At 32.5% G+C, this 10,193-nt stretch overlaps 1 long non-coding RNA gene across 2 annotated transcripts; it reads left to right on the top strand.

Moving 5' to 3' along the window:
* Positions 1 to 5,191: 5,191 nt before the first annotated feature.
* LOC146915529 (uncharacterized) lies at positions 5,192 to 9,710 on the top strand. Of its 2 annotated transcripts, XR_015014642.1 has the most exons (5): positions 5,192 to 5,544; positions 8,289 to 8,355; positions 8,789 to 8,871; positions 9,180 to 9,252; positions 9,330 to 9,710. It is a non-coding gene; the product is annotated as an uncharacterized LOC146915529 (long non-coding RNA). The 2 variants fall into 2 exon arrangements; XR_015014641.1 differs by having other exon boundaries at positions 8,789 to 9,252.
* Positions 9,711 to 10,193: the final 483 nt, after the last annotated feature.

Raw genomic sequence — 10,193 nt, forward strand, 5'->3', positions numbered from 1 at the left:
GACATCGAGGGACAAGTTCACTGTTTATCAAACTTCTAACCACATAGGCTAACATTTCATTATCGCGACAATGGTCATTTCAATACTTTCATTTTACCGAATTTCAAACCAAATAGGTTCACATATCATGTTTCGCTTCAAGGGACATCGAGGGACATGTTCAACCTTCATATTTAACAAACATGTAACAATATAAGCTAAAATCTCGTTTTCGCGATAAGGGTCATCTCATTAGTTTCTATTTACCAAATTTAAAACGAAGTTGGTTCAAATATTATGTTACGCAATAAAGGAGATCGAGGGACAAATTCAACATTAATATTTATCAAACTTTTAACCATATAGGCTAAAATCTCATTTTTGGGACAATGGTCATTCAAATAATTTCATTTTCCCGAATACAAAACCAAATAGGTTCACATATCATGTTTCACATCAAGGGAGATCGAGGGACAAGTTCAACCATTATCAAACTTCTAACCATATAGGCTAAAATCCAATTTTCGCGACAAAGTCATTCCAATACTTTCATTTTTAAGAATATAAAACCAAATAGGTTCACATATCATGTTTCGCATCAAGGGACATCAAGGGATAAGTTCACTATTTATCAAACTTCTAACCACATAGGCTAACATTTCATTTTCGCGACAAGGGTCATTTCAATACTTTCATTTTACCGAATTTCAAACCAAATAGGTTCACATATCATGTTTCGCATCAAGGGACATCGAGGGACATGTTCAACCTTCATATTTAACAAACATGTAACAATATAAGCTAAAATCTCGTTTTCGCGATAAGGGTCATCTCATTAGTTTCTATTTACCAAATTTAAAAGGAAATTGGTTCAAATATTATGTTACGCAATAAAGGAGATCGAGGGACAAATTCAACATTAATATTTATCAAACTTTTAACCATATAGGCTAAAATCTCATTTTTGGGACAATGGTCATTCAAATAATTTCATTTTGCCGAATACAAAACCAAATACGTTCACATATCATGTTTCACATCAAGGGAGATCGAGGGACAAGTTCAACCTTTATCAAACTTCTAACCATATAGGCTAAAATCTCATTTTCGCGACAAAGTCATTCCAATACTTTCATTTTTCCGAACATAAAACCAAATAGGTTCACATATCATGTTTCACATCAAGGGACATCGAGGGACAAGTTCACTGTTTATCAAACTTCTAACCATATAGGCTAACATTTCATTATCGCGACAACGGTCATTTCAATACTTTTATTTTACCGAATTTCAAACCAAATAGGTTCACATATCATGTTTCGCATCAAGGGACATCGAGGGACATGTTCAACTTTCATATTTAACAAACATCTAACAATATAAGCTAAAATCTCGTTTTTGCGATAAGGGTCATCTCATTAGTTTCTATTTGCCAAATTTAAAATGAAATTGGTTCAAATATTATGTTACGCAATAAAGGACATCGAGGGACAAATTCAACATTAATATTTATCAAACTTTTAACCATATAGGCTAAAATCTCATTTTTGGGACAATGGTCATTCAAATAATTTCATTGTGCCGAATACAAAACCAAATAGGTTCACATATCATGTTTCGTTTCAAGGGAGATCGAGGGACAAGTTCAACCTTTATCAAACTTCTAACCATATAGGCTAAAATCTAATTTTCGCGACAAGGGTCATTTCAATACTTTCATTTTACCAAATTTCAAACCAAATAGGTTCACATATCATGTTTGGCATCAAGGGACATCGAGGGACATGTTCAACCTTCATATCTGACAAACATGTAACAATATAAGCTAAAATCTCGTTTTCGCGATAAGGGTCATCTCATTAGTTTCTATTTACCAAATTTAAAACGAAATTGGTTCAAATATTATGTTACGCAATAAAGGACATCGAGAGACAAATTCAACATTAATATTTATCAAACTTTTAACCATATAGGCTAAAATCTCATTTTTGGGACAATGGTCATTCAAATAATTTCCTTTTGCCGAATACAAAACCAAATAGGTTCACATATCATGTTTCGTTTCAAGGGAGATCGAGGGACAAGTTCAACCTTTATCAAACTTCTAACCATATAGGCTAAAATCTAATTTTCGCGACAAGGGTCATTTCAATACTTTCATTTTACCAAATTTCAAACCAAATAGGTTCACATATCATGTTTGGCATTAAGGGACATCGAGGGACATGTTCAACCTTCATATCTGACAAACATGTAACAATATAAGCTAAAATCTCGTTTTCGCGATAAGGGTCATCTCATTAGTTTCTATTTACCAAATTTAAAACAAAATTGGTTCAAATATTATGTTACGCAATAAAGGACATCGAGGGACAAATTCAACATTAATATTTATCAAACTTTTAACCATATAGGCTAAAATCTCATTTTTGGGACAATGGTCATTCAAATAATTTCATTTTGCCGAATACAAAACCAAATAGGTTCACATATCATGTTTCGTATCAAGGGAGATCGAGGGACAAGTTCAATCTTTATCAAATTTCTAACCATATAGGCTAAAATCTCATTTTCGCGACAAAGTCATTCCAATACTTTTATTTTTCTGAATATAAAACAAAATAGGTTCACATATTATGTTTCGCATCAAGGGACATCGAGGGACATGGTCACTGTTTATCAAACTTCTAACCACATAGGCTAACATTTCATTTTCGCGACAAGGGTCATTTCAATACTTTCATTTTACCGAATTTCAAACCAAATAGGTTCACATATCATGTTTCGCATCAAGGGTCATCGAGGGACATGTTCAACCTTCATATTTAACAAACATGTAACAATATAAGCTAAAATCTCGTTTTCGCGATAAGGGTCATCTCATTACTTTCTATTTACCAAATTTAAAACGAAATTGGTACAAATATTATGTTACGAAATAAAGGACATCGAGGGACAAATTCAACATTAATATTTATCAAACTTTTAACCATATAGGCTAAAATCTCATTTTTGGGACAATGGTCATTCAAATAATTTTATTTTGCCGAATACAAAACCAAATAGGTTCACATATCATGTTTCGCATCAAGGGAGATCGAGGGACAAGTTCAACCTTTATCAAACTTCTAACCATATAGGCTAAAATCTCATTTTCGCGACAAAGTCATTCCAATACTTTCATTTTTCCGAACATAAAACCAAATAGGTTCACATATCATGTTTCGCATCAAGGGACATCGAGGGACAAGTTCACTGTTTATCAAACTTCTAACCACATAGGCTAACATTTCATTATCGCGACAATGGTCATTTCAATACTTTCATTTTACCGAATTTCAAACCAAATAGGTTCACATATCATGTTTCGCTTCAAGGGACATGTTCAACCTTCATATTTAACAAACATGTAACAATATAAGCTAAAATCTCGTTTTCGCGATAAGGGTCATCTCATTAGTTTCTATTTACCAAATTTAAAAGGAAATTGGTTCAAATATTATGTTACGCAATAAAGGAGATCGAGGGACGAATTCAACATTAATATTTATCAAACTTTTAACCATATAGGCTAAAATCTCATTTTTGGGACAATGGTCATTCAAATAATTTCATTTTGCCGAATACAAAACCAAATAGGTTCACATATCATGTTTCACATCAAGGGAGATCGAGGGACAAGTTCAACCTTTATCAAACTTCTAACCATATAGGCTAAAATCTCATTTTCGCGACAAAGTCATTCCAATACTTTCATTTTTAAGAATATAAAACCAAATAGGTTCACATATCATGTTTCGCATCAAGGGACATCAAGGGATAATTTCACTATTTATCAAACTTCTAACCACATAGGCTAACATTTCATTTTCGCGACAAGGGTCATTTCAATACTTTCATTTTACCAAATTTCAGACCAAATAGGTTCACATATCATGTTTCGCATCAAGGGACATTGAGGGACATGTTCAACCTTTATATTTAACAAACATGTAACAATATAAGCTAAAATATCGTTTTCGCGATAAGGGTCATCTCATTACTTTCTATTTACCAAATTTAAAACGAAATTGGTTCAAATATTATGTTACGCAATAAAGGACATCGAAGGACAAATTCAACATTAATATTTATCAAACTTTTAACCATATAGGCTAAAATCTCATTTTTGGGACAATGGTCATTCAAATAATTTCATTTTGCCGAATACAAAACCAAATAGGTTCACATATCATGTTTCACATCAAGGGAGATCGAGGGACAAGTTCAACCTTTATCAAACTTCTAACCATATAGGCTAAAATCTCATTTTCGCGACAAAGTCATTCCAATACTTTCATTTTTCCGAACATAAAACCAAATAGGTTCACATATCATGTTTCACATCAAGGGACATCGAGGGACAAGTTCACTGTTTATCAAACTTCTAACCAGATAGGCTAACATTTCATTATCGCGACAACGGTCATTTCAATACTTTCATTTTACCGAATTTCAAACCAAATAGGTTCACATATCATGTTTCGCATCAAGGGACATCGAGGGACATGTTCAACTTTCATATTTAACAAACATGTAACAATATAAGCTAAAAATCTCGTTTTCGCGATAAGGGTCATCTCATTAGTTTCTATTTGCCAAATTTAAAACGAAATTGGTTCAAATATTATGTTACACAATAAAGGACATCGAGGGACAAATTCACTAGTGCAAAACACACAAAAGAATTTTTTATATTATACCTATTTTACTAAAAAAGGGTGTCGAATATAATTGAGGTGGCAATTTTGTAAATATATTGAAAATTTTAGTTTTAGTGGTAATCTTCAAAACCTAATTTTAAGAATAAACGGGTTTTAAATATGAAAAAAAAGAAGGTGGCAAACTTGTAAATATTATTTTATACCTTATTTTAAGGAAAAAAAGTGTTAAATAAAGAAAATGACTAACTTGTAAATATCATTCCATACCTATTTTAGAAAAAAGGGTATGATATCTTTTTTATTTTGTTGAAGAAATCAAATTAACAAATTAAAATTGACAAACGAAAGAATCGAACCATAGACCTTAAAAACAATATACTCTAATCTTTCAAGTCAACACCATCAACTCTTTAAATATCACTATTTTTATGTAATTAAAACAAATAATAAATAATTATGATAATTATTCCTTTAAAAAAAAATTATGATAATTAATATAATCGAAAATCAAATTTAGTACTCTCATGTCCATTAAAAAAAAAAAAGGGAAACAAATTTGTCAAATCTCACCCAGAAACTTCAGTCGATACAATCTCCCCTTAAACCCATTAAATTCGATTCGATTTCACTCATCAATCGATCTTGTACCTCTTCCGTTCATATCTCTGGTTCTTCTCTCCCAAGTCATCAATCGAATCCCCTTTCCTCAATCAAGCCCTTCAATCTAACTCTACGGTTCCTCAATCAAACTCTAACTCTCATGCTCTCCAGTTTTGCAATCGCCCTCCAGTTTCAGAATAGTTCTCTAGTTTTGCAGTCGAACTCTCCCATCCCTATAGCATTCAGTTCCTCAATCGATAAGGTATTCAAGTCATTCATCTATATTTGTTTTATTGCACTCATCGATCAAGTTCCTCAATCGATCAGTGCTTGTTTGTTATATCTTCTGTTATGCACGGTTTAATTTACACTTCATTCTGTAGTTACACGTTTTTTTTTTATTTATAGAAGTTTTTTTTTTTTAATATACTTTATATGTTTTCCCTTGGTGTCATTGTATTGTGCACTTATGAAGATCTGTCAAGAATGATGTCTTTGTGAAAAAAAATTAACAATTTTTGGTTTATTGACATAGAAAAATAACAGCTTTTTATGTTAGTGATTTGAGTTGTTGAGGAGATAAAGGTTTTGTCTTAGAGATGGTTCTGGCTTACATCGCTATATATGTTTTATGACTAGTGTTGGGATTCGATAGATTGCTTGAAAAGGTAGGCTTTGTTTTTCTGTTGGTTTTTGGCGGGGATTTTATTCAATGTTGTTTGGGAATGGTGTGGCTGTTTGTGTTTCTTCAGTTGCTGGATGTGTGGTCCTTGTTCCCATCTTCGGATGCTCAGTTTTGTTTGTTGCTGCCGCGTTTTCCTTTGTTCTGCTGGCATCTTTGTGAATTGTGCGCCCCTTGTTTCTGTCTGGGAGATGTTTTGCTATAGTTATGTTTTCGTTTTGTTATCAAGGGTGCAGTATTGGGTTTCACTTCAGCCTTGTTTTGTGGCATTTATTGTGTGCGGCTTTAAGTGCTTCAATTTTCTGCATAATTAATTTGAGTAGTAGACTCAAAGAGGAAAAAGAACCTTTTTGAGTTTGAGTGTGATACTGATCTAAATTCAGCATTTTCTCTAAGTAGTTGTACTATAGTCCTCATATACACCAGCTCACAATAGCATGATCTAACCGTGTAACCTGCCCGCAGATCTAGTAACCAAACCAAATAGCATAGTGGGAATTAACTTTTGGAGATTGTTAAGTAGTAGTGGGAATATTTGCTTTGTAAGCTTGATTGTTAGTTCCAAATGTTTAATTATTCATGTATGAGTAAATTAAGGATGTACTATTTGCTATATGTTAAGGAGGTGTGCTTAAAAGCTTATTATATCATTCGTCATGTTGCAGTTTTAATGATTTGTATATATTTGTTTTTTCTTATGTAGTTTTAAGGTAGAATGGCTAACTCAGGAACTATTTGATACCATCAAACATTATGTGATAGTAAATTAACTATCACGAGTTGGATCGCGAGTTTAACTACCTTGCAGTAGTTAACTATATTTTTAATCATCAATTGTTCATTAAGCTAATCTATTATCTATTATCTATTCAACTCCAAAGTTTATCTTGCGGCCAACTCTGCTTTATTTGCGCCATGTACTCTGTTTTGTGCCACATCAATAAAAATCTGACGTGTCCATCTCAAATATCTCGGAATGCATATACTTCACTCTATGATCCTAGTTCTTATTCCAACGAAGTAAAAAGCTCATTTATTGATTATAGAAAGCTCATTTGATATTTGGTTGTTACTCCTGCTCATACCTATTAATAGTTACTTAAATGTGTAACGACACAGAAATATTTACTCCCCATTCCATTGCAAAAACCATCACATTTACCCCTTTTATTATACCAGAAAAAACGTCTATCTGCAAGACACACCATGTGAAAAGAAATGGTCTTAGCGTCCTCGCAACACACCTCCATCTCATGACAAACCACAAGAAACGTAAGTCCTGAGTTTCACCACCTTTTGCAACTTAGGGCCTCTCCGCTCCGGATCATTATCTGTGATGGTCATGTTGTGCTTGGTTTGTGCCCCCTCCCCACTGCGTGCTTGCATCTATGTTCTGTCACTACCATGTCGACACTGTGTGCTTCTGCCGTCATGACTCACGTCTGCTGACATTCGGTTCGGTTGCCTCTATTCATTAGTGGTTGTGTTGTGTGACCGTATCTACTTATCTGCTGCGTTGTTCGATATATTCTGCTTCTGATGAACATTTTGTGTTTTAATAATTGAATGCCGCTTCATTTACATTCAAAATTTGATCTCAGATGTTAGAAGGGAGGCTTACATGTAAGTAAAAATAAGGTAATCATGCTGTCAATATAATGAATCGTTCGAATTACTATTTATATAGTTTTTCTTATGTCCTAATGAAGTTTTTAGAAAACCATTTGTGTTTGTCTTTGAAGAACCGGGAATACCTTTTTGGCTTTGATAAATTCCTATCACTACATTTGGTGGGTGATACAATTTTAATGTATGATTTTTATTAGTGGTTACTTTAGATTCCTATGATTTTAGCACTTACTTTTGCAAGTTAAATATATATTTTTTAAGTTTACGTTGCAATGAAGTTTCATATAAATTTCAAGTTGGGTGTAGTTAAATATCCATGAATCCTTGCACTGCATTCAATGTATAGAAGCATGATATCATGATAAAAGTTATATACACTCTCAAGTTATTTAAACTTTTTTATTTGTGCTCTTTTTTTTACTTCCACCATATTTTCATCTGGCTAATATATTACCTTATATAGCTTCCCTTCTTATAAATGATTTATATAGTGAAATATAAATCACTATAAATATACATCTAAGGAGAGTGTGTACTTCTTAAGTGATTGTTTAATGAAATTGCCATGTCACCCACAATGTTTTATATAGATAGTATACCATGCAACTTATAATACATGATTTACACATTGGTGCAATGGTTGTATGTATCTTTATATTTTGGCCCCTCATAAACTATGTCAAACTCTATCACAGATTGTGGTTCGAATATCGTTCTCTTAATCAGGGTCATAGCAAGCCATTTGGTGTTCGAAACCACAAAGTAAGAAATAAACACTGGATCTTTTTTCTCTTGATATTATTTTGGTGAATATGATATTTTTTCTCTCTCTTGATTGATGCAAGAGTGCTAGGAATTAAGATTACGGCACTCCTTTTTTTTATGGTAATTTAGAAATATTTATGTCTTTCTTTAACATTGCGTTTTAAGACTTTTCAAAAGACAAATTAATATTTTTCCTTACTCATGTTGTATGTTCTTCATTTTTCAAATGAAATTTGATGAGCTTGAATATACCTTATTTACTGTCTTGATAAAACCTGAAATTTAGAGTACAAAAATGTGTTTTCTTTTTGGTTGTGAGAAATTAGAGAGTTGATTTTGCCATCACAACTGTCATACATTTATTATCCTTCATAAATTATTTTCCCTTTGGGTTGTAATGTTGATAAAGTTGTTGTGGAATCATTTGCAGCTCACCTATGCGTACGTTCAAAGTTACTAACCTTGAGTGGGAATCAACTACTTAGAACCTTTGTTGTTTTAATCACATACAAGGTACTAACTTGCCTTATCCTAAGCACTTCGCAATGTTCATTAAGACGTTAATCGTGTCATTGAGCCAAATAATGGTTCGTCTATTGAGGATGGAAAATTACACTGAATCACACAATGCCTCATTCTTCATGCAAGGAACAAAAACTACAGGTTGTGTATGTTAAATACACTTAAAAATTAGTCCTTGATAATATATAATTCGAATAAATTTTTTAATTTAAAGATGTTTGCAATGAATGACTCATTGTGTGTTTTGATTTCAAGCTCTTTTCTCATTTTACTTCTCTGATCATGTACAAGAAGAGCAGGAGGAAAGTTGAATTCAGGAATGACAAAAAGAAACTTGTCGATGCTTCAAAAGTTGAAAGAAAACAAGCTAAGGTAAGCTCTTGAATAAGCTTCAAAATCATACACTTTCCAAATGAACAAAAACTTCTAACCATGATCGACCATGACAGGAAGACGGTTAATTGGATGGCTGAATGTACCAGGTATAAAGGTGCCAAAGTACACAGTGCATGTTTAAATGGCCAACTCTCATTGATTAGAGTAAACAAGTCCAGATTCCAACAAGTAATTTTGATCCTTTTGCTGATCAGGATTCTTGTAGTTTATGAGAAAGTGAAGTGGTTAAGTGGGGTATTTAGTTTTTTTTTTTCACTAAGTGGGGTATTTGATTAGGTTTTCGACTAAGTGGGGTATTTAATTATCAAAAAGTTGAAGTAGTTATGTTTCACTTGTATAAATTATTCTTAGATTCAATATCCTTTTCATCTTTAATGCTTGTGTTAGTAATTTATTAGTTTCATCTTGTCAATTTCATCACCAATTTATCAAGTTATTATGCTTGATTTACAAATAAATTTTGTTTCTCTTGTTTTTTTATCTTTTTATCAATGATTAAAATACCAATCTAAGAAAAACTTGAAGAATTATTAGATGGTACTCGTTGCAAGTAAAAAAAAATGCATTGGAATTGAATAGCCTTATGCCCTTGCCTATAGGTGATCAGTGCCTATAGGCTGTTTTTTTAACGTGCTATGGTCTATTTCACACCATTTTTTTAACTAATAAAGGTATTTATATGTGAGCTTTCACACCTGTTTTTGTGTAAAAGTGGGGTTACAAATAAACATACCACACCTGTTTATAACAAAAAAGGGTATGATATGTAGTTTTTATACCCGATAAAAAACAGGTGTCATATCTAAAACTTACAACACCTGCTGATATAACCCCGGTAAAAAAACAGGTCTTAAATCTCTAAAAAATAGGTCTTGTATCCCTGATTTGCACTAGTGATTCAACATTAATATTTATCA

The sequence above is a fragment of the Medicago sativa genome, chromosome 6 (assembly GCF_051527215.1).
Source record: "Medicago sativa cultivar Bolivia chromosome 6, Bolivia_mono, whole genome shotgun sequence".
Taxonomy (NCBI): domain Eukaryota; kingdom Viridiplantae; phylum Streptophyta; class Magnoliopsida; order Fabales; family Fabaceae; genus Medicago; species Medicago sativa.